Genomic DNA, 21,262 nt, shown 5'->3' with positions numbered 1-21,262 from the left:
AGCTTTTCCTCTCTTATACACTGGATAACATGCAGACAAGCTGGAGAAAATACAGACATAATTTCACTTTACAAAAGCCTTTAAAAGGAAGAAAACCAACACTTGAGACATACCAAGCTCCCTAAGCACTCTGAGATACCACAGTAGCAGCAGCCTTGGACCATGTTCATGGAACAAAATGAAATACCCGTACTCTGAAATACGACTGATCCAGATTTATGTATAGAATGAATTCTTCCAGGGAGAAATTTTATGAAATATACGTCGTCATATATTTTGCCAAAATCCTGTAAGGTAGAGATGCCTACTTTATTGAGCAGGAGAACATTTCCTTATGAAACTTATAGAGAGCTTAGATAGTCAAATGGAACACATTCATAGACATTTGCAGAATCTCATCTCATGTCTCAGAGAAACAAGCTTCAGTACGACTCAGAGAAAAAAGAAACATTCTAAATATTGTAATACTTACATGACTGTCAATGAGAGTCCAAAAACTTGTAATGCTAATGAGTTAAAATATCTAAGCATTCTTTAAAATGTCCAACCCCACAACCTGCAGGATGTTTTTATGTGAATTATTAACCACCCATAATAAAGCTGCTGAAGAGGCTGTGTCCCTTTGGAGAAAGCCCCTTGCAGACAGGATAAATAAATACAGTGCATGTATTAATCACTAAATGCTCAGTTACAGCTCCTATAGCTAACAAGGAGTCTCTGGGGGCCCTCACCCACAGGCCTCCTGTGGGTGAGACACCAATCCCTTCTTTTCACAGCCCACTGTGGCTGCAGCAGCAGCAGCTGAGCACAGCTATCCTAGCAGGATCAGGGTCCTGTCTGCCTCTGCTCAGTGTTCGGCTGAGCCACTCAGGGCAGGATGCTGCTGTAGGGTCAGCAAGGAGCTGGCACTCCTTGGATCCCTGTAGCACAAGCCTGTCCTGTGCTAGCTCAAGAGCCATGCTGCCAATATGAACCGTGCAGCTCTCTTTTCTGTGCACCTGCCTCTCTTTCAAGGGACACACAGAAAAGCATGTGCCAACATACTGAAACATCCAGATACAGCTCCTGTGTTTGCTGGTTGTGATGTGTTTTGTGCGGCAGCACTCAGGGCTTCTCTGAAAACTCAAAATATGGCAACGGGAAAGCAGGGCCCAAACACCTCCTGCACTCCCCGCCCTCAGGTTTGCCGGTTCTGCAGGGCCTCTTCCCTGAAGGAATAGGAGAAGACAGGGCCCATGAAATATCACCAAGGGAGAAGCGAGAACTTGCCAGTAAAACAGTATGGTTTTGACAGCTGAGAGATCTCTGTTCAGAGAAGCGAGACAGGAATGTAAAGGTATGCACACGTGCTTTGTTTTTGCTTGCCCAGAGCTCGCTCCATCCTTTTCCAGACCGAGACACTTGCCAAATGACTGTCCTCTGGTGCTGTGACTGCAAATCCCCCGTGTTCAGAAGTCTCATTCATTTGGATGGGAAACTGCAGTCTAAATGGAAGATCAACAGGCTGAACGATTTCAGGGTGAGACTGCAAATGCACTGGCTAGACATGAGGGTCTACACTTCTCCATGTGCAGAGATGCATGTCCAGAGCCAGCTATGTAACAGCAGCTCCCAGAACGAACATTTCCAAGCTTAGACAGCCTTTTCACCTGGGCTTTGATTCAGGCTCTTTTCTATCTTACAGCAGGTTGAGGTTAAAGGTAAATGTTTTCACCATGTGGCTGCCAGGGCTCTAGTGAGCAGAGACAACACTTCAGTGCAAGTACCTGATTTTGCAAGGGATAAAGCCGGCAGGACTAAGAGGTACCAGACCAAGCAACTGGAGAAACTCACACAGCAATTGCTCTCCGTGTCTCAGGCTGTGGATATAAGGTATTAATAAAAACATTAAATTTCCCTTGCAAAAGCAAGAAAAGTAACGTGACACCCCTTCCAATATATGCCTTCACACAAGAACACTGATTCTTCTGGTCTGATGTCCTGCTGTACCTCTGGCAGTGGAGAAGGCAGTAATTTACGTTTCAAGATGAGCAAAAGCTTTTGTAATGCACTCCAACAACTATGTAATGTTGTAAGGGAGGAAGAGGGAAGCTTCTGCGGGAGATAATGTATTCGTGACCAGCTGAGCTGAGTGACCCGAAGCACTGATTACCCTTATCCTGAATAGCTTGCACATGTTATTAGTGGCCAGTGCCATACCCAGTTCTGTTATAATTCCGGATATTGTGCATGTTCTGGTGAGCTCCTGCATGGTGCTCTTGATGCTTTCCATTGTATGCATTCCAAATACATACTTTCCTCCTGCTGACTGAAGACTTAATGCTTTTGAATTTCACTAATTCCTCTGCTTATACTGGGGACAACATCGTATTATTCAAACAGGTTGCAAGAGAAGCTCGAAGGGTTTAACTTGTTGAATTGTATCAAAAGGAAGGTTCGAATTGGGGTCCAATTATCACATCAGTTATGCAAAACATCACCGCAAATCTGTCTTCACACAGTAGTGAATGAATTTTGCTAGATTACAGTTAATTTTACATCTCTACAGTGACAAAATACCTTAAAAGTGCCAGTTTGCAGCATTTAAAAGCTCCTTATAGCACAGGAGGCCCCTTACCTTCCTAAAGGGATCTAAGATAAAAACATGTACCTACAGTTATTTCTTTTACAATGAGATCTTCTGCTCTTACTACTGATACAATATTCATTTGAACAGAACAAAGATATTTCACCTTGATTTCCTAGGTCACTTGCAGGCTGGTGCCATTGACTTCCAAAGCATGAAAGGCTGGAAGGAAATCAAGAACCCCTCGGTGAATCTGCAGGAAGTTACAAGACCTTCCATGCACCCTGACTTTCTCCCATTTCTTCTGATGGAAGAAAACCCAGGTCTAACATGTGACTATCGGCCGCTATAGCCTGCTGTGCCCAGAGCTGTGCGATCCAACAGGTTCCCTGCCACTCGTTTGGAGAAATCACACAAACAAATTAATTAAATGCTCTCAGCACCACTGGGTAGAGGCTCTGAAAACATACTCCTAATTTCCAACACAATTAACACTTGAACAACATTAACTGCTCATTTTCTTACCACCACGTTGAGTTGCACTCAACTATTTAAAGCACAAACATGCCATGGCAGTGGCAGAGTCCTGTAGAGAGCCCTCTCTCTGGCACCACTTAAAACCCACAATATGAGCAGAAAACTCCTGGATAAAAATGATCTGAGTAGGGGGGAAGTTCAAATACAATTGCAAAAGTAAATAAAAAGTTGTGCCCTGTGTTTTACCAGCTGTTGTTTTTCAGGACAGATGTTTAATAGCAGAGTAAGTGAAATCCTATCCCTGTTGCTGTCCTTCCCTGATCAAGCTTAATGTACAGAGACTCAGCATTAAACTCATAGTTAATTATGAAATTGAAGGACTTTGAAAACAGGTTTTTGAGGTTGACCTTAGTAGTTTAAGATGCAGCGTTTCAGTCATGCTGAAGGTGCTTTGTGCCAGATGTGACTAACTGCTGCATCTTGCACCCACCAACAATCTTGACCAGGTGCATGTGGAGGTCAAGTCAAAAAGTGTAATAGTAGGGAATGTACTGGGGAAAACTATCTCCAGAAGACACAGCGCTGGTTTTGTGCCTTGTCCCAACACACGACGCGTGGTGCAAGATGGTAATTTTAATGTAATTTGTACCTGAGCCCTGTTGAGTCAGGCTCAAGCAGTGAGCTCATTGTAATATGAAAAAGCAAAGTCTGGAAGCTCCCTCATGCCAGTGCTCATCATGACAATGGTCTTGGGTTTCTCTTTCCAGTGCCTAGAATTAATAAAAGCGGTTGAGGGAATGCAGCAGCCACAGGGCAGAGCAACATGTGAGGGACATGCAGACTACAGCAGGGCCATCAGCTTCTCACTTGTTTCTCTGGTCCCTCACCTCCGCACCCAGCCAGTGAGGCTGAAGAGAAATAGTACCAGTAGGTGTGTGTTTCTAACAGAGGTTCCAGTGGGAAACACTGGTGTTACATAGATTCTATTTGGGTATCAGAGTTATAAGAAAGTTGAACTTTGCAGCAGCTGCTCTAAAATAAATACATCTAAATCTAGAGAATGAAAACAGGTACTTTTTATTAATTTGTACTTAGAACTTGTACTTTGTAAGAACACACAACTCCCCACTCATTTTGTTTGCCAGAACAGTCAGCCAGCTAGCTCAGAATGTACCTGACACAGGCCATTTTGGCAACCCAAAGTTCAAAATGCTGCAAAAGGACTAGTCTCTGCTTTGTTTTCTTCACCCAACATATAATTAAAAGGGCAAAAGGAACCACACAACCAAGCTCAGAACTCACTCTGTGCAGCACAGATACACATCAAAGCAGGCAGGACTATTTGTCTCACCCAGCCACTCCTTTCAAAAAAAGCCTGGGGATCAACTGCAACACAGCTGCGTGGCCCCTGGACCTTGATCTCCCTAATAATGGGCAGAATTAAAGCAACAAGTTAGAACTAGCAGAGGGTCGGATGACACTCTGACTCTCGGTAAAGGGAAAGCAACACAGTGCATGGCAGGTTGGTCTTCAGTCTCTGTCCCTTCAGAGGATCCATTCCAGCTACAGAAGACACAAGCCTTCATTCTCATCAAGTTGCCCTCAATACAGTACTTAGCTCTGATACTGTTTGTCCCAGTGAAGCACTTATTATATGAGCTTTTAATGTGAAAAGTTTTAATGTGCAACAGGAGAAACTCTCATGTGTCTTGGCTCAGGAGCAATCAGAGAGAATGGAAGAAGTAGGTTTTCTATTTTGCAAATACAATTGCTGTTATTATCTTCCCATTTTTGCCACCTTATTCCATTTTACCACTTTTTTCTTCTTTTACTTTGCCCTCAACATGACAAATTTACTAGAAATCATTTCCCTTACTTTTCAGAGCAAGAACAATGTTAGCTTCCATTGGCAAGGTACAAAAATTTAATACATAACAGATTGTGCTTTGTGCCCTGCCACTGTGTTACCTGGGGGATCTTCCCTTGGGGAGCAAGCCCTATTAATGTTACCTGGCTTAGCAGCCCAAAAGCAACTTGACACTTGAATGTAAAGCACACAGACTTTCATTCTCCAGCCAGAGCAATGAATAGATTATTCTTATCAATTATTGCTGTTAATTAACTTTCTCACAGCTGCCAATTTCTGTTAAGAAAGAACCCCACACAACTTCCAGCCTTTCTGCTGTAGTTCTCTTCCAGACCAAAACTGTTCTGAAAGCTAAGTTTTAAACTTTGTTTAGGTTTAGATGCTGGTAATGGTTGGTCCCACTTAGCCTATAACATTATCTATATTTCCAAGAACATTTAAGGTTTCAGTAAACAGGCAACTTCCCTCTTCTTCAGTGTATGCAGCTGTATGTGCACATTATGCAATCATAGAGACATTTCGGTTGGAAAAGACCCTTAAGACCACCAAGTCCAATCATTCATCTAGCACTACAAAGTTTGCCACCAAACCATGTCCCCAAGCACCACATCAACACAGCTCTTAAATAGCTCCAGGGATGGTCACTCCACCACTGCCCTGAATGGCCTGTTCCAATGTCTCACCAGCTTTTTAAGAAGAAATTTTCCCAGATATCCAATCTGACCCTACCCTGGAACAACTTGAGGCTGTTTCCTTGCGTCCTATCACGTCATCTGAGAAAAGAAGCTGACACCCACCTCCCTGCAGACTCCTTTCAGGCAGCTATAGTGTGATGACATTTTCCTTCAGCCTCTTCTCCACACTAAGCAAGCTCCGATCCCTCAGTCGCTGTTCATCTATCTTGTTCTCCCGACCCTTCTCTGGACACGCTCCAGCACCTCGTTGTCCTTCTTGTAGTGAAGGGCCCAAAACCGAAGATAATATTCAAGGAGCAGCCTCACCAGAGCCAAGAGGGAAAAGCTTTTCTGGAGTCTATGCAGACAACATCCACAGCTTTTCCCTCATCCAATAAACGAGTCCCCTCACCACAGAAAGAGATTAGGTTAGTCAGGTAGGACTTGCCTTTCATAAACCCGTGCTGGCTGGGCCTTATCACCTGGTTGTCCTATATATACATGACTTCCAATAGGACTGTGAAAAAAAACATTATTTATTGCACACCAGAAATTCTTGCAGTTTACAGCAAATGAAGTGCTAATCCTTTATTTAATAAAAGGAGGGAATGCTTGCTTCACTTCCAAATTACGTTTTTGATATAAATACCTAGGCAACAGTGAACTAAAGTGCTCTGTGGGTACCTTGTGTTACAACGGCTTCATGTAACATGTTCCCCAAAATATCACTTCCTAATTATTTTCGCTGTGAAGTACAGAGATTGGAAATGTCAATAATCCATAAACGCTTTCACAAACCACAACCTAAATTAGATCCTTAAATATGGTATCTATAGATTTGCAGAAATCAAAGCTGTCGTTTTTCATAAATGGATATATGTATTTTTTCTTAGATTTTCATCTGATAAATTTGTGAAACCTTTCAAACCATTAATTTGGGCTTCCTTAAAATGTCAGTGCTTTCAGTCTGCTTCTTAATACGTAATAACTACATTTAATGAATTTTCACTGAAATAATACTGAGGATTATTCATGTTAAAACACACATCAGCATAACTTACAGTCCTCAGGACCCAGGAAACCACTGATGTACATTAACTCTTGTCCACCAGAGGTTTCCGTGAGATGAAAGAAGTAATGGTTTCCTACAAAACTGCTTTGTGTATTATAGATCAAATTTTGGACTTCTTGGGTAGAAGCCACCTTTTTGTTAGACATTTGTATAATGAATGACAGGCATCGGAGGCCCTAGTGCTCATATGGGCTCTCCCCAAAACTGAAGAAATAACAAATGCTTTTTCATGGCACTATCCCCTCAAGGCCAGTCTTCTAGGAATTCAAATATTATGACTTCATTTCCTCATTTTAGGTACCAAAAAACACAAATGGTTACGCCTTTAAATATTTTTTAAGTAAAAAATAAAATAAAATAAAATAAAATAAAATAAAATAAAATAAAATAAAATAAAAGGAATCAGTCTTGCAGAAAGCCAATGAAGCTTCTGGATTCTGAACCTTAGGGTTAAACAGTAAAGCCGCTGCTATGCATGCAGCCCTGCAAGCAGCTACGCTCTTTGGTGGAGCAGAGATCAGTAAGATTCTGCAACATTCAGATTTCGTGAAGTTCTCTGAGTAATTTCTGCTCTTTCTTTGACTCTCTCCTCTCGTTATTATTCTAGGTGGAAGTCACAGTGACTGGCTCCCCTGAAGAAGCAGGCACTTCATCAGCTTCAGCAGATACTGAATGTGATTGCGCTGCACTTCTAAATGTATTATCCAAGAGGTAAATATTTTTTGCTCAAGGAAAGATAATTCACTTAAGGTATAATGAGTCCTGAAATATACTGCACTGAAGAAAAAAAATGCAGCAAGTATTGCTATATTCATGGTTCATCTTCAGAAGAAATATCTGATTTTTTAATGTGCATAAATCACTTCTGTGAATGAGATTTTATGGCTAGAGTGCCATTCTAGAGATAAAGCAATCTCAAAAACCAATTCATCCCTGCTAAGGCATTCAGGAAACAAAAAGGTTGCTTATGTTAGTCATTGTCTTCATCAGAGGTGAATCATTTAATTTTCTCTGTGCTGTCTGAAGAGAAGACATAACAGGAACAAGCTGCCCAGGGGAGTGGTGCAGTCACTGTCCCTGGACAAGAACCATGGAGAAGTGGCACTGAGGGACACAGTTAGTGGGTATGGTGGGGGTGAGATAATGGACGGACTACATGATCTTAGTAGTCCTTTCCAATCTTACTGATTCTGTAACCAGGCAAAATAGGTCAGGTCTGCACCACAGACACTGGCCACTGCACATCATCAGAGGCAGAAAAGCTAGACTTGTGATGTGACCCTCTGGCTGACTGCACATCCCATGACTGCCACCAGTTTATACAATAATGGGTAGTAACTTCTTAATTTACTGCAACTCTCTCAACTTGAGGTACACAAGGATTTTACTTTCAAATTCAGTAATTAAAAAGAAACAGCAAGATGAGGTTAGTACAAGAGAAAGAAAGGACTGTACAAATCCTATGTGAAATTCAATTACAGCTACGTGTCTTTCAGCCAAACTTCCATTGGCAGTTGGCCTCTTATTGTTTCCAGCATGACAGCAGATGAGTGAGCGGCCATTAAATTACAGCAGAATCAGCCACCTGGACATCATTCTCCCATAATCATAGAATCATACAATCGTAGAATCATTAAGGTTGGAAAAGACCTCTAGGATCATCTAGCTCAACTGTGCACCTACCACCAATATATACATTAAAAAAATGAAAGGGGAGAGGAAAAGTGGTGAAAGCCTAGATCAAGAAAAGGATGTAAGCACTGTGGGGTGGGCCCTCCACAGCACTTGGCAGCAGCTGGCTACTGCTGTTGATTAAGAGCCTGATGCTAAGCACCCACCAGCCCCCTGCAACAACAGAAAAGGAAGAGGTGGAGATCAGGCCCCTGCAATAGAGGCATGAGTTAAACCACATTCAGGCTGTGAGCTCATCTGTAAAAAGCATTACTGTGCATTACTTCTAGCTCCACGTTAAAAAATAAAAATAAAAAAAATAAAAATAGCTGAGTGTTTTCCAAGAGTGTTTCGTGTTCCTCTAAAAAACATCAGAGCACAAAATGAGTACCAAAATGTTGCTTCCTTCCATCAAGAGAGGCTTCTGAACGCATAAAGGTGGAGCAAGAGGTGCTGGTAGCCGGGTTTTATCCTCCAAGGTTGCTGAATGCAACTTTTCAGGACAAGATCACACATTGTACCTCGTTCTTGGTACTGCTTGCTCAGCCCCGGGGAACCAAGAAATGGGGCAAAGAGAGACAGACTGACAAAATGGTTAAAAATGTCACAGCAAAACGGTTTTGTCAAAAAATAAACTTGCCTGGTACAATCTAACCCCTGGGAGCTCTTGTAAGTAATTTGGAGTCCAGGTCTTATTCCCCTTGGTCATCCAGTCCACCTGCAATTGAGTTGGGTGAAAAAAGCCAGATAATCATCCAATTTCTTCCTCCTCCTGCTATGTCAAAAGCACTGAAACATCACTTGGCAACGGGGCAAATGTAGCTAATTCAGAATAATTATTATTTGCATAGCTATTTATATCTTCTCTTAGCCAGATTAATTGTAAACCCTCCTTGTCTGACTTTAAAAGGAACAAAAGCCTGAAGTTCATTAAAGATTTGTTCTCATCCAGGAACAAGATAAATTTGGGATGTCAAGAGCCTGACAGAACCATCAAGGCAAACATTAGGTATCTTGCCTTAAGCAATGAGCGGGAAGGGAAAATGTCTTAGGTAGGGTAATGCTGAAATAAAGCTCTGTGTCTTTTGGTCAGATTTCTCTCCAAAGAGGAATAAACTGTTTGTCATACTGCCAGCTTCGAGACTAGCTATAAAATAATGGATTCCACAGGCCCAAATGAGGCTAATCATGATTGCCAAGGCATGTCTGTGCTGTGAGAAGTGAGTGAAATCTGATGCTCTTCAGAGAAAACATTTTTTGAAAAGCTCTTTGCTCTGCAATAAGCCTTGGCAGTTATCTCATGTCTTTGAGTATCTACCATATTTCTTGTTTGATTGTGAAGCATATTGCTGACACCGGCTGCTATGGCTGAGTTTCCTTTAATAATGCTTGGTAGGTAAAACACCACTCCTTTCTGGCTATCGAGAAAACTGTAAGGACGGATTTTGCATCAACTGCTTCTCTCAATACTACTTATTCTTAAGTGTCTCCAACTGGATGCTGTAATAAAATGCCCATCAAAATCAGAAGAGGATATCCACCAAGTGAAGCAATAAACTAACACATTTGTTTTCTCCTGTCTGAAGTGGGGAACACCTATGAAGTAGCTGGAAAAGTGGGATTTTGCCACATTTGCTTTGGAGAGTGAGTGAAGAGTAGAGAAAGGAGACACTGGACTTCCATGGGAATTGGTCCCATAGAAGAACGAGGACTTATCATCTGCCCAGCAAATTTTAACAACTTGTACCGTTTAAAGAAAGAAAGAACCAGCAGAAAAGGAATCAAGGCATGACTTCTAGCATTTTCAGGTGTAAGTAATTAATCCAAGCTACATGCATGCACACTCCAACTCGTATGTGGCTTCCAACATTTTAGAATTCAAATAATTAGCCAAAGCATGCCACACGCACATATACTCACTAAGGTGTTGGCATGGATTACATTTCAAGGCACACTCCCAGAACACTCTGAAGAAACAATCCTGAGAGCTGTAAATAGTCTGACACCCACATCCCATGTACAAATTGCTAAGGCAAGTATTGCTGCTTAGCAGTCTTCATTTCATTTTCTTTTTTGCTGCAGCTCTTGGTATACAGAGTCAACAAAACCTAAGCCAGGATGTAGATGTTTTAGAGGATATCATGTTCTGGTGAAAGGCCAGGCTTCCATGGCTTTTCCCCAGCTCCTGCTCCTAATGTGCTGGGGAGATGGGGGAAGGTGTATGCATGCCTATATACGTGCGAGACAGACAGCCATAACCGTGTCGTCCAGAGATGCTGGCTAGAAGGTAACACTACATGCACTACTTCAGAGCAACTCTTCCACTGAATTTCAGGGTGTTCTAAAACCACAGCTGAGCAAAACACACTCCTTTTGCTGTGCACAAGCATCTTCTACTCCTCTGCTTCGCTCATCTCCCTGCCACGCCAAGGACTCATTAATCACTACCTACCGACCCGTGCAGAAAGCCCTCACATACTTGCAGAGCTGACGAAGGAGGAGAAATGAAGCCAAGGGCCAGTGGGGTCCCCATGGTGCTCTTGGGAAGGCTGCTGCAGCCAGACCGCCCCTGGCGAGGCTGCCACACAAGCAGACCTTTGACAGGCTGGCGTTTCAGTGTTTTGACTTAATGAAGCACGCAGGTAAATGCATTAATGGAGAGCAGTTTGTAACAAACGTGTGTTCTGAGCCCTAGCATGAAGTGAAAGCACTTTATGTGTTTCAGGATTTGGCTCCCTACTGTATGAACCTAGGACTAAGAAGGATGACATTATACTTTATACTTATTATTTAATGAATAAGTTCTGATATAAAGCAGGGACCTAGCTGGAATGAACTGTCACTTTAAAGGAATACATCTGAGACCTTTAACTTGCACTGGTATATTCAGTGAAGTAAAAATATTATTCTGCATGGGAGAGCCACAAATTACAGCAATAAAATATATGCAGTGAATACATAGAAATTTGGTACTATATGCAATGAACTGAATATTAGGCACCACTAAGACCTATCATTTTCCCCATTAATGAAAAAAAGAGACTTTTTTATTTCTAATTTAAAGCATACAAATTTATGAAGGTTCAGAAAAGTCTTTTGTGTGCTTTTGCAACAGCTTAACTTCTAATATATTATATGTTCGGAAATTAGGATCCTTGAGCTCTTGCACAATATTTACTGGTGTACATTATTAGAGTGGTCAGTGTGTGGTGCCCTCTCTCTATTTCATAGCCAATGCAGTATTTTCACCGTGGCAACAATAGATTAAAAAAATGTCTCGCTAGGGTAAAAAAAAATTATGTGACAATGAAACACGCTCATTTTGCTATGAGGTAATTCAATAAATCTGTCCGCTTTGCAAAGGCTTAGTTTTTATGTAAAACAACACTTACTTATCTTGCTAACTTCAAACTGGAAAAAGAATTAAGGGCGAGGTTCAGTTTTCAGCCCAGCTTTTGGTAATCTGAAAATAGGAAACAGGGCTAAGAGAGACCCTGAGAGGTCAAGGGGATGCTGCCAGACGCCAACGCTATGCATGCTTTAGGTAAACGCTCCCTCTCTTGAAATTTTGCTTTGGACAATTTAGATGAGGAAAAACCCAAGAATCAAATGGTCACAGTGCCAGGCATTCCCAAAGGAACATTGTTGGGGCCATGCTGATATGATAGCGATGAGGACGTAGCCCTTTCCTCTCTTTGTAATCTGTCTCTTCTGTGTTGGCAGGTGGCCTCGTCTAACAGATCTGATGGAAACATGTTGTAGCCCAAGCCCATGAATAGCATAAGCTGGTCTCCTGGGAGAAGCCTTTGAAGATGCAACTTCCTATCAAAATCCTAATTAACCTTGGAGGTGGGAGGGAAGGGGTCAGGTCTTGGTCCAGCTCAATTGGTTCTGGCACCCCTGTCCATGGCAGTGAGATGGAACAAGGTGATCTTTAAGGTCCCTTCCAACCTAAGCCATTGTGTGATTCCACGAAAAAGGTGACGTATGGCTGGTGAGAAGATGCTGTACATCTCACATCAATTGTACAGGCTACAATTGAAAGTGAAACAATTTAAGATGCATCGCTGCTAAGACTGGTAAGAAACACAACTCAGAGACCATGCAACAACATGAATCTCAGCTAGTAGCCATCACAGTTTGTTGCTAACCCAGCCTGTTTTTATCCATCCTTCAGAGAGAGACAGCAGTTTCTGATGACCAGAAAAACAACAAAATTATAATGACACTTGGGGCTAAAAAAAGTGTATATCCCAGCAATTACTGTGCATTATAAAATTTAAATAATATGTAGGCAGAACACAAAACAAGTTTAGTCAACTGTTTGGCATCAACAAGGTTATGAAAGCCTAAGGTACTGTGCATCTCCATCATAACCTGAAGGAAAGAGAAATACCTTGAGGTAGGGGTTGTGGGTAGCCTACCCGACTAGTAGAAGAAGCTCAAATGGGTTGGTATTTCAAAAACCCCTACTTTTATAAAAACGTTAAGAACTTTCAGCATGTTACCACATTCTCTTTGAGATTAATGCACTGGATGGAAGAAAGAAAAAAGTCATTGGCCAACAAAGTCCAACATGTCAGCTTTGGGGAGTCAAAAGGCCAACACAGAAAAGAAGTTTTGGCTCGGCACTTCTCCTTCAGTGTCTGACCTTAGTGATTTTTACCTTATGTGCTGGATGCTCAAAGACTCTTCATAATACCAGAGACGTAGAGAAAGGATGAAGGCATGTGTATAACTTAGAAAGGTTGAGAGACTGTCCTCCTCTAAAACCAAAAGGAGTTGAGTGATGGGGAGCAGGGAGGGGGCTCTTGGCAGCTGGTGCTGCCTGTTCGGGTGTCAAGCTCCAAAACGGGAAGGAAAACAGGAAGATGAATGCTAGCTGCATTCAGCAAGCAGCTGGGAAACACAGCTGATGCAGGAGGAGGAGAAAGACACAGAAGAGCCATCCTGACCTTCAGCACACAGGTCAGCAATGCAAAGCACCGAGTTTTCAATGACCCTGGACCAGGCTCCCAGCAAAGGAGTTCATCACTGGTGCAGTGTTTAGGCCAGCTCATAGTCTAGGATGTTTTTTCATGATTTATGAACTTATGATTTATTTCCTCGTGCTTTCTTTAGGCCTTCTCAGTCACTTCACACAGCATTTCAGGGTGCATTAGAACAAATAAAAGACATCCTTACTCCGGCAGAAATCCCCAAATCCCTCTTGCAAAAAGGCACACCCAGAAGAGCCTGAACCAACACAAGTTTCTTGTCCCCTGCTCACGTAACCACACATCCACCCCTTTCAGCCAACTTATCTGCCACTCTTTCTCCCACAGCTGTGCAGAAATCACAGAGTTTCCCACAACAGCTGCGAGATGTATAGGTAAAGACAAAACTGATCAACTTACAGGAATCCCCGCTGCCAAGCTGAGCTGTTAAGCAGTTCATAACCCCAGCAGATGTCTCTGCTTTTAAGCCCTGAGGAAACTTCTGGGCAAGGCAGTGGCATCTCTCTCATCATGGCCTATAGGCAAGAAAGGTAAACTGGAAACAGCCCACTTCTCTGGCCTGCAGCTCTTCCAGTAGACCACTCTGGCAGTTTGCAAAATGCATACATTCAAACTGACGGCTTCTGGACTGGACTAGAATGCTGTGTAGAATGCAAAGTGTAGATATTTTACAGTTATTCCCTTCAAATGGAACCTGAATAAGTACTACCCACATTTTACAGGTCAAGAAGCAAACACAAATGCCAGCACCCCAAAATCATGGCAGAGCAAGGATCGATGACCTGGCACAGCTGGCCATTTGTCAGGTATCTAATCCACTGCTTACAGCAATTCACTGTTCACAGATACTCTACTGCAGTTTTCAGCACAGCAAAAGAGAAAAAAAACAAATGAACAAAACCCCTCCATGAAATTTACAGTTTGCTCCAAATCATGCAACAAAGTCAGAGGAAAACTGGACCATTGCTCGCGGCACAATCTGTAGTGAATTAAGTGAAGTGAAACTGTGTTTGACATATGCAGAGCCGTGCATGAACGCAAGGACAGGAGAAGTATGTTCAGTGAAAAACTGAGATGACAGGTCTAGTAGATCAGAGCTCTTCAGAGATCTAGATGTTCCACAGAAGACCTTCGTTTGCTAAACATGCATTGTTCCTTCCTGAATCGTAAGTGGAGCCAGAAGGCATTCACAGGATAGAGAGCCAGGAGCATGTTACAATCTCAGCTTATTCCTTCTCTCCTTATGGGGGGAACGGGGGCTGTGGGAGAATTCCACTTAATTTAAAAAGACACACACCTAAATAGGTATTTTAAAATTATCTGTAATGTACTTCCAAAGCCATGTGTCACTTTTTCTGGAGTTGCAATTTTAACACCTTCTCGGAAAACTTATTTCACTACTTACAATTCTGGTCGTCTCTGACTGCGCCACAACCAAACCTAGAGAGAAAGCACCAGCCAAAAAGAACAAGGCTCATTTTCTTAAAGAAAAGGAACGAAACAATAGTTTCATACTTACGTGTAGGGGAAAAGAAACGCTGGTTTTAGAACTACATACATATGCTCAGCTTGTCATGCTGATTCCCTCACACAAAGGCTTTCAGAGATAAAAGGTATTTTGTTTTCACTTGGTAAATTTAGGAACATAATACGAAAAGTAAAAATCCCTGAAACATTGGGTTTTGCTGTGAAGAAAGATGGCTATTCCATGGATGTAGCTCGTTTTGTTCCTCTTAATCCTATTTTAAACGCAAGCCTCACAGATGCTGCAAAACTGCTTCTGTGAACATTCCTGTTATGTATGCTGGGATTAAAAAATTCAAAACTGTCGATCAACAAGCCAGCAACAGTGGGTGTGACAGCCGCAACTGCAAAGGTAACAGGCAAGGAAATGTACTGTTATTTCTGATAGTACTTATAGAATCACAGAATCACAGGGTTGGAAAGGGCCTACAAGATCATCTAGTCCAACCATCAATGTGTTGCTATATGCTATAGCAATACCCTAGGGCCAGAGTAGAAACAGGCAGTGGTCCACTTCTAATGTGAGAAAAGACTGCTCTCCCAACAGCTTGCAAGCTAAACAAACAAAATAGGCAGGGTTAATTAAAGATTGATTAAGATACCCATCTGGGAACAGCAGCAGGAAAACATTTCCTGCTTTGCCCAAGGAAGCCATGGCACAGCTAGGAAATGGTGCCATATCTGGATTTCATTAATCACAGTCAAAAATAAAATGAAAAATACTGCAAGGGTGAGGAGTGACCATGGATGCCTCAAGAGATGACAACTGCAAATGCAACTATTGGCACCCTTCCAGCATGCTGTACACAAACTGGCAAGGACACCTTGCCAGGATCCTTTTAAGGGAGGTTACAGAATCATGGCAAGGTTAAGTTTCTTTTAAGAGATACTAAACACGTGTAACAGATAATTTTTCTGTTCCCCTATTCCTGAAGGTTGTGAATTCTCATGGATCACTTTTCCTCAGGGGGAGCATGGATGTCAGCTTGGATGCAGTCATTCAGGCCTTTGATGCAGTCATCCAGGTCTTTGATGCCTTTTCCCTGAACTCAGAGCTATCTTCTCTCTTGTGACCTGCCTGGATGCCTCCTAGAAGCCATCAGCAAAGCCTAGGTGAAACAGGACAATGACTGTGCATGGGAGTATCTGCTTTAGAACTAAACTGAAAATATTTGTTACCTGATAGCAATGTTTTCAGGTATTGGCTTGCCAAATGCTGGTGCACTTACAGTAGCAGCCTTGTAGCACATTCAGCTGTGAAGGCTGTATTCTTTGAGCAACAGGAGGAAGAATAGCCTGCAGGGAATGTTCCTCTGTCTTCTTCAGCTTGTTGAAAGCCTATTTCTCTTCGTTTGAGAGCTGGGCCTGGGCTCAGTCATTAGAAGGTTAAACTCCCAGCAGAATAGGCTGCATTTTGGAAAATCACCAGGAGATTAGAGCTGGTGCTCAACACAGCTGCTCCCCTTTTCCACAAGCCAGATCCCAAGAGGAGGGGCCATGGCCTGTGCTCTGGACAAAGTGCCAATTGCCTTCTGGATACACTTCAAGCCACCACAATGCTTGGCAAGAACATAGAAGCAGCTCCCCCTGGCACCCTGTTGTTGGGGCAGCTGTATGTGCACAAATCTGCTGGCAGCACCATCCCAGCAACAGAGATGGCTAAGGAGACGACAGCAGGGACATCTTCATCTCCAACAGGGACAGCATGGTGACTGGTTGTGATGCATTGTGAAGATGGCCCGAGACAGCTAGGGATGGGAAGGGGGATGTTGCTCAATGAAGTTGAAGCCATGATCCCACTGGTCCAAGGATATCACTGTCCTTCCCATCTCTAGCACCAGGGCATGTGTTTGTACTGGTTTTATGCTGGTATTCCTTCTCCCCCATTCCTGATGTCTACACACTGATACCCATTTCATTCTAGGAAAAGATATATGCTTGATATTTCCTACCAATTTGACACAAACAGAGCTGCACCAGTTTACAGTGGCTTCAAATAAAGGCCGGTTTTCTTTCCTGGTGATGGCAGAGGAAATGAAGGATCACCAACGCTACCTATTAGATTACCCCAAAAGACATTTAGAGTATGCATGCTGTGAGAACAGAGAATAAAGGAAACACTAACCTCCACTCCAAAAAACAGTATGACATACAGTTCTTTCCATGAAAGGGTTAAGTGGCTGTACAAAGCATATCTTGCTCACACCAAAGATAAATCAAGAACAACTAGTGTCCAGAGGACCTTAGCTCTGAGCAGCAGTCCTTGGGAAAAAGCCCTGGGAGTGGCTCAGCATGCTTTTTGGGTTTTTTTTTTTTGTTAACAAATCTAAAGGGAACTTAGGGCTTTGCACGTAACATGGACTTTATTTATAGAGCAGATTGGGGAAGGCTCCAGCTCACCAAGTCGACAGAGGAAAATGGCACTGCTGTACACAATATCATCACACCAGGGACTGGAGAGTGCAGAATGCTGAGCTTGTAATCAGAATTTCTGCTTTGTCTTTCAACCTTTAGCCATATAATGACTACGTTTCACAAGTGGAAAACTGGAACGGAAAATAGTAACCAACAGGTTAGGGCATAACTGGGTTTCCTTCTGGACCACCAGGATTCATCCAAGTCACATCCAGTCAACACAGTATTTACAATCATGACCTTCTCTGGCAATTACAACTTCACTTTCCTTTTACATTTTTTTTTTTATCCAGCAACGATTTTGCAGCTCCGTGAAGCATTCCTGATTAGATTTTCAACACTGCTACACATGAGGTCTCTTGTACAGAACAGTTTTCACACAGAGAATGTAAGAATCACCGTTCAGCAGTTTTCAGTGCATGTTTGGAAGAAAAATATAAAGAAAAAAAATCATATTTTATGTTTTTTTTTTAAGTAATTTAAAAATGTTTGAAAATTCTTTAAAAACAACATTCCCTCCCCCCCACAGGTGCATTTAGACAAGCACCTATAAATAAATGAAGGTGTATTCAGAGCAAAAATTTAACAACTCATAGGATCACACACATTTGGGAACTGCAAACCAAAATTAAAACCATCAATAGCATCATCGCAGGCTGTTGAACTGCAGTTATAGGGCAAACGAAGGAGGAACAGAGAGTTTTCAGCTTTTCCAAGATTAATTCTATGAATTGTGAGTTAGGAATGGGAAGTATGGGTGGGATATCCAACAGTCTGTAAGAAACCTTCAGTTCATATCATACAAAATACACAGTGGGCATCTTAAAGCAAAAGAGAAAGAGAGGAAGAAGATTTGTTATGACCAGAATAGCTTGCAGCTAAATAGGAAGAACAGTAAGTACATTACTAGTGTTTGTTTTTTTAATTAAAAGTAATATTCATCAGAAGGAAGGATGGAGTGGGCGGTCTCGCACCTATTAGAAATGAAGCAAGTAGCACCAACATGACGCTGTAAAGCCAAAATCCTGTTTCCTGTCTGGCAATTTAAGTCCAACACAAGAGAGTTAGGGCATTCGCAAGAGCAGAACAGGCATGACAAAAATCAAGAATCCCCTGCACATCTTATCCTCCTTATATCTTACAGCACAATACTTTTGACCAAAGTATAAAACATGTAAATTCAATTAGTCCAAAGGATCACCATCACAACACACAACCTTCCTTTCCACAGGATGCTACATGGCAAGCCAGGGCTTCCCTTGAAGCACACACTACAAACAGCTTGCATTTTGCAGCCTCATTCTACCACTAGAAACCAGGAGAACAGAATGAACAAGCTGTAATTTTGGCTCTGCAGGGACATTCATGCGTTAGAGTAATAGTTTCACTTCAGGAGAACAGGTATCAATGAGAGATGGAGGAACCGGTGTTTTGTTCACATCAATATTGGCAACTTCAATGTTTTGCAAAGAGCCCAAAAGGAAGCGGAAGAAATGATGGGATGCAGACAAACAGCAATCAGATTGTATTTGGTTACTCTCTTTCTATATCTCTCAGCTAGTGTAATTCCAGCTCTCTACACTTATGTTAAGGATGCACAGATCTCAGGGATAGGCTTTTTATACTTTATTTTGTCAATTTGCTTAGGCAACAACAAAATCTTTCTGTCAATACCTCCAGTACGGTTTCACCCAACGTAACTTACACACAGGAGTTTTAAATGCTGCTCCATCAGCAGTGGAAGGGTCAAGAATTTGTTCCTCTGGACAAAAAGAGAAAGAGTGTCCAAAAATTCTAAATAACAATGACTTCACACTAAATGGAAGAAGATTATTTTTTCTATTATTTCACTTGAAGTGTTCACCTGCCAAGCTTGCTATTTTTCTCACTCATCCTTTTAAAATTACTCACTCACTTGAGTAGCCAGGAATAGCTCAGGCAGTACGGAATGTCCACTGCAAAACACTCTTAACAGGACAACCATCAAACAAGGCTGCATTCATCACCTCCTGCAGACTAAACTTTACAGAGACATGATCAGTTTCTAAAAACACTTCTTTTTTTTTTTTTTTCCTATTTGCCTGTAACAAAACATTCAGAGCTCTTAGTTAAAATGCATGCTGTAGATACACTCAACAGAGTATTTACATTTTGGAAAGCCTCTTCCACTCAATACTAGACTATTAAGGAAGCTTTGCCTTGGTACAAGCATGACCGATAAGGCGTCTCCCTGAGAAACTAGAATGATTTGTGTTTGGATTTGGGGTAAGAAGATGGCTTGAAGGTTTAAGCAGCAAAGCTAAAATTCTCTTCCCTGTTTAAACCCATCCCAAGTTAGGCTAAAGCCTGCCCAAAAGACCCAGTCCTTTCCAACTACAAAGATAAGCAAAGCTAGGGTTTTCCTTGCTTGCTATCACCTGCTTTGCTTTGGGTGTTTACAGAGCTGCCACCTACCACCACAGAAATGTCTCTGCTGCAGGACTGAGTGAAAAGAGACATTGGGATGCTGCTAGGTTTTAATTAACATGTGAAAGGAATTCTGGCTTTTCAAATAAAATGTGTTTTAGAGCAAGATACATTTGCATATATATATTTTTTAATGGAACTAACAAGCCACATAATAAAACCTAAAATCAAAGGGAAAAGACCACTACAACATTAATTTTCTCTTAGGTCTCTCCAATTCAATACTTTCTGTAGCACACCATTCTTTGGAGCTTTAATGTCTATGCTTTTATAGACCTAAAACAATTCTTACTATTTTGTTTAGAAGAAAACCTGCAGGTCATGAAAAGGAGGCTCTAATTGACTTGTTTTATGAACAACTGTTGCCCAAATTCTTTACACAGTAAATTCAATTTTCAAACTGATGTTTATCATATGCACAATTGTTTCCAGAACTGAATTTTTAAAACAGTGAGGCTGGACAGGCCACTGGGGTAAAGACCTTGCCTGATGTTTTTGAAACTAATGGTTGCTGTAAAAACACCAGTATGAAGAGGAAGCCACAATTTTGGCATCTACTGATAATTTTGTAGGTTTCAAAATTGTATTAGGACGTTCATTTATTGCCATTGCTAATCAGGAGACATATAGCTGTAGGTCAGCACAGTTGCATGCACTTGGAAGCAAGTCCACCATTTTGGCATACAATTTTTCTTTGTAGGTTAAGAATAGTTATACGATGAGTATATGCCGCCAGTCTTCAATAAAGCATATTCCTCCTTATTTTTAGATCTGCTACACACAGTTCATTCTGGGAACTTCTGAAATTCAGAACGACGGGCTGTATTTAGAACAGAAGTTGTTCTCAGTTTGAGGCTTTCTTTCTGATCATTAACTACCATGCAGCTTGGCAATGAAATCAACCTCACAATTGTCTTTTGAACGCGATGAACGTGTAACTGGGACATATTATTGCCATGAATCATCTGTAGCCACTTCTACATCGTGTAATTTAATATCCATTTGCAGAAGAGCTGACACTATCACTCTATTCTTGCTCAATATTGGAAAATTTAATTGGCTACCTATTCAACTTCAAGCAAACAGTGATATAAACCAGACAAACTCTCACCTCTCGACCCTATTGATTGACCAAAGTAAAACACTCTACCGATACCACAAAACCCACGTGAGCGTGAAGTTAGGCTAATTCTGCATTCCTGGGACTGAATTGACTTTTAGGACTCCGCTGGCACAATAAGTTATTAAAAAAAGTTTGAGTTGAGCGATCAGTAGTAAATCCAATACTCTACAAGCTGACATCCTCCTGCAGCCCAGTCTTCCAGAAGACCCTCCGCTCCTGAAAGGCAAGGTCAGCTGAGAAGAACACTGGATTTAAAAGGCTGAATCGTGTAAAGCCAGTCACAGCCATGCTGGTATATTTATGGTAGAGTAAGAATCTGAGAAATGAATTGGAAAGAGCACAGAAGGGGGAGAGGAAGGGTGAATTTTCAATAAAACCTCCCTGAATTCAGGCAGAGAGAAAGAAAAGTG

At 41.8% G+C, this 21,262-nt stretch overlaps 1 protein-coding gene across 29 annotated transcripts in view; it reads right to left on the bottom strand.

Moving 5' to 3' along the window:
• Positions 1 to 21,262, bottom strand: part of ADGRL3 (adhesion G protein-coupled receptor L3) — a 493,084-nt gene that overhangs the window by 179,696 nt on the left and 292,126 nt on the right. The gene's annotated exons all lie outside the window — the stretch shown is intronic.

The sequence above is a fragment of the Gallus gallus genome, chromosome 4 (genome assembly GCF_016699485.2).
Source record: "Gallus gallus isolate bGalGal1 chromosome 4, bGalGal1.mat.broiler.GRCg7b, whole genome shotgun sequence".
NCBI classification, from domain to species: Eukaryota; Metazoa; Chordata; class Aves; order Galliformes; family Phasianidae; genus Gallus; species Gallus gallus.
The sequence above is the reverse complement of the archived record's forward strand: the minus strand, read 5'-3'. Positions and strand labels throughout refer to the sequence as shown.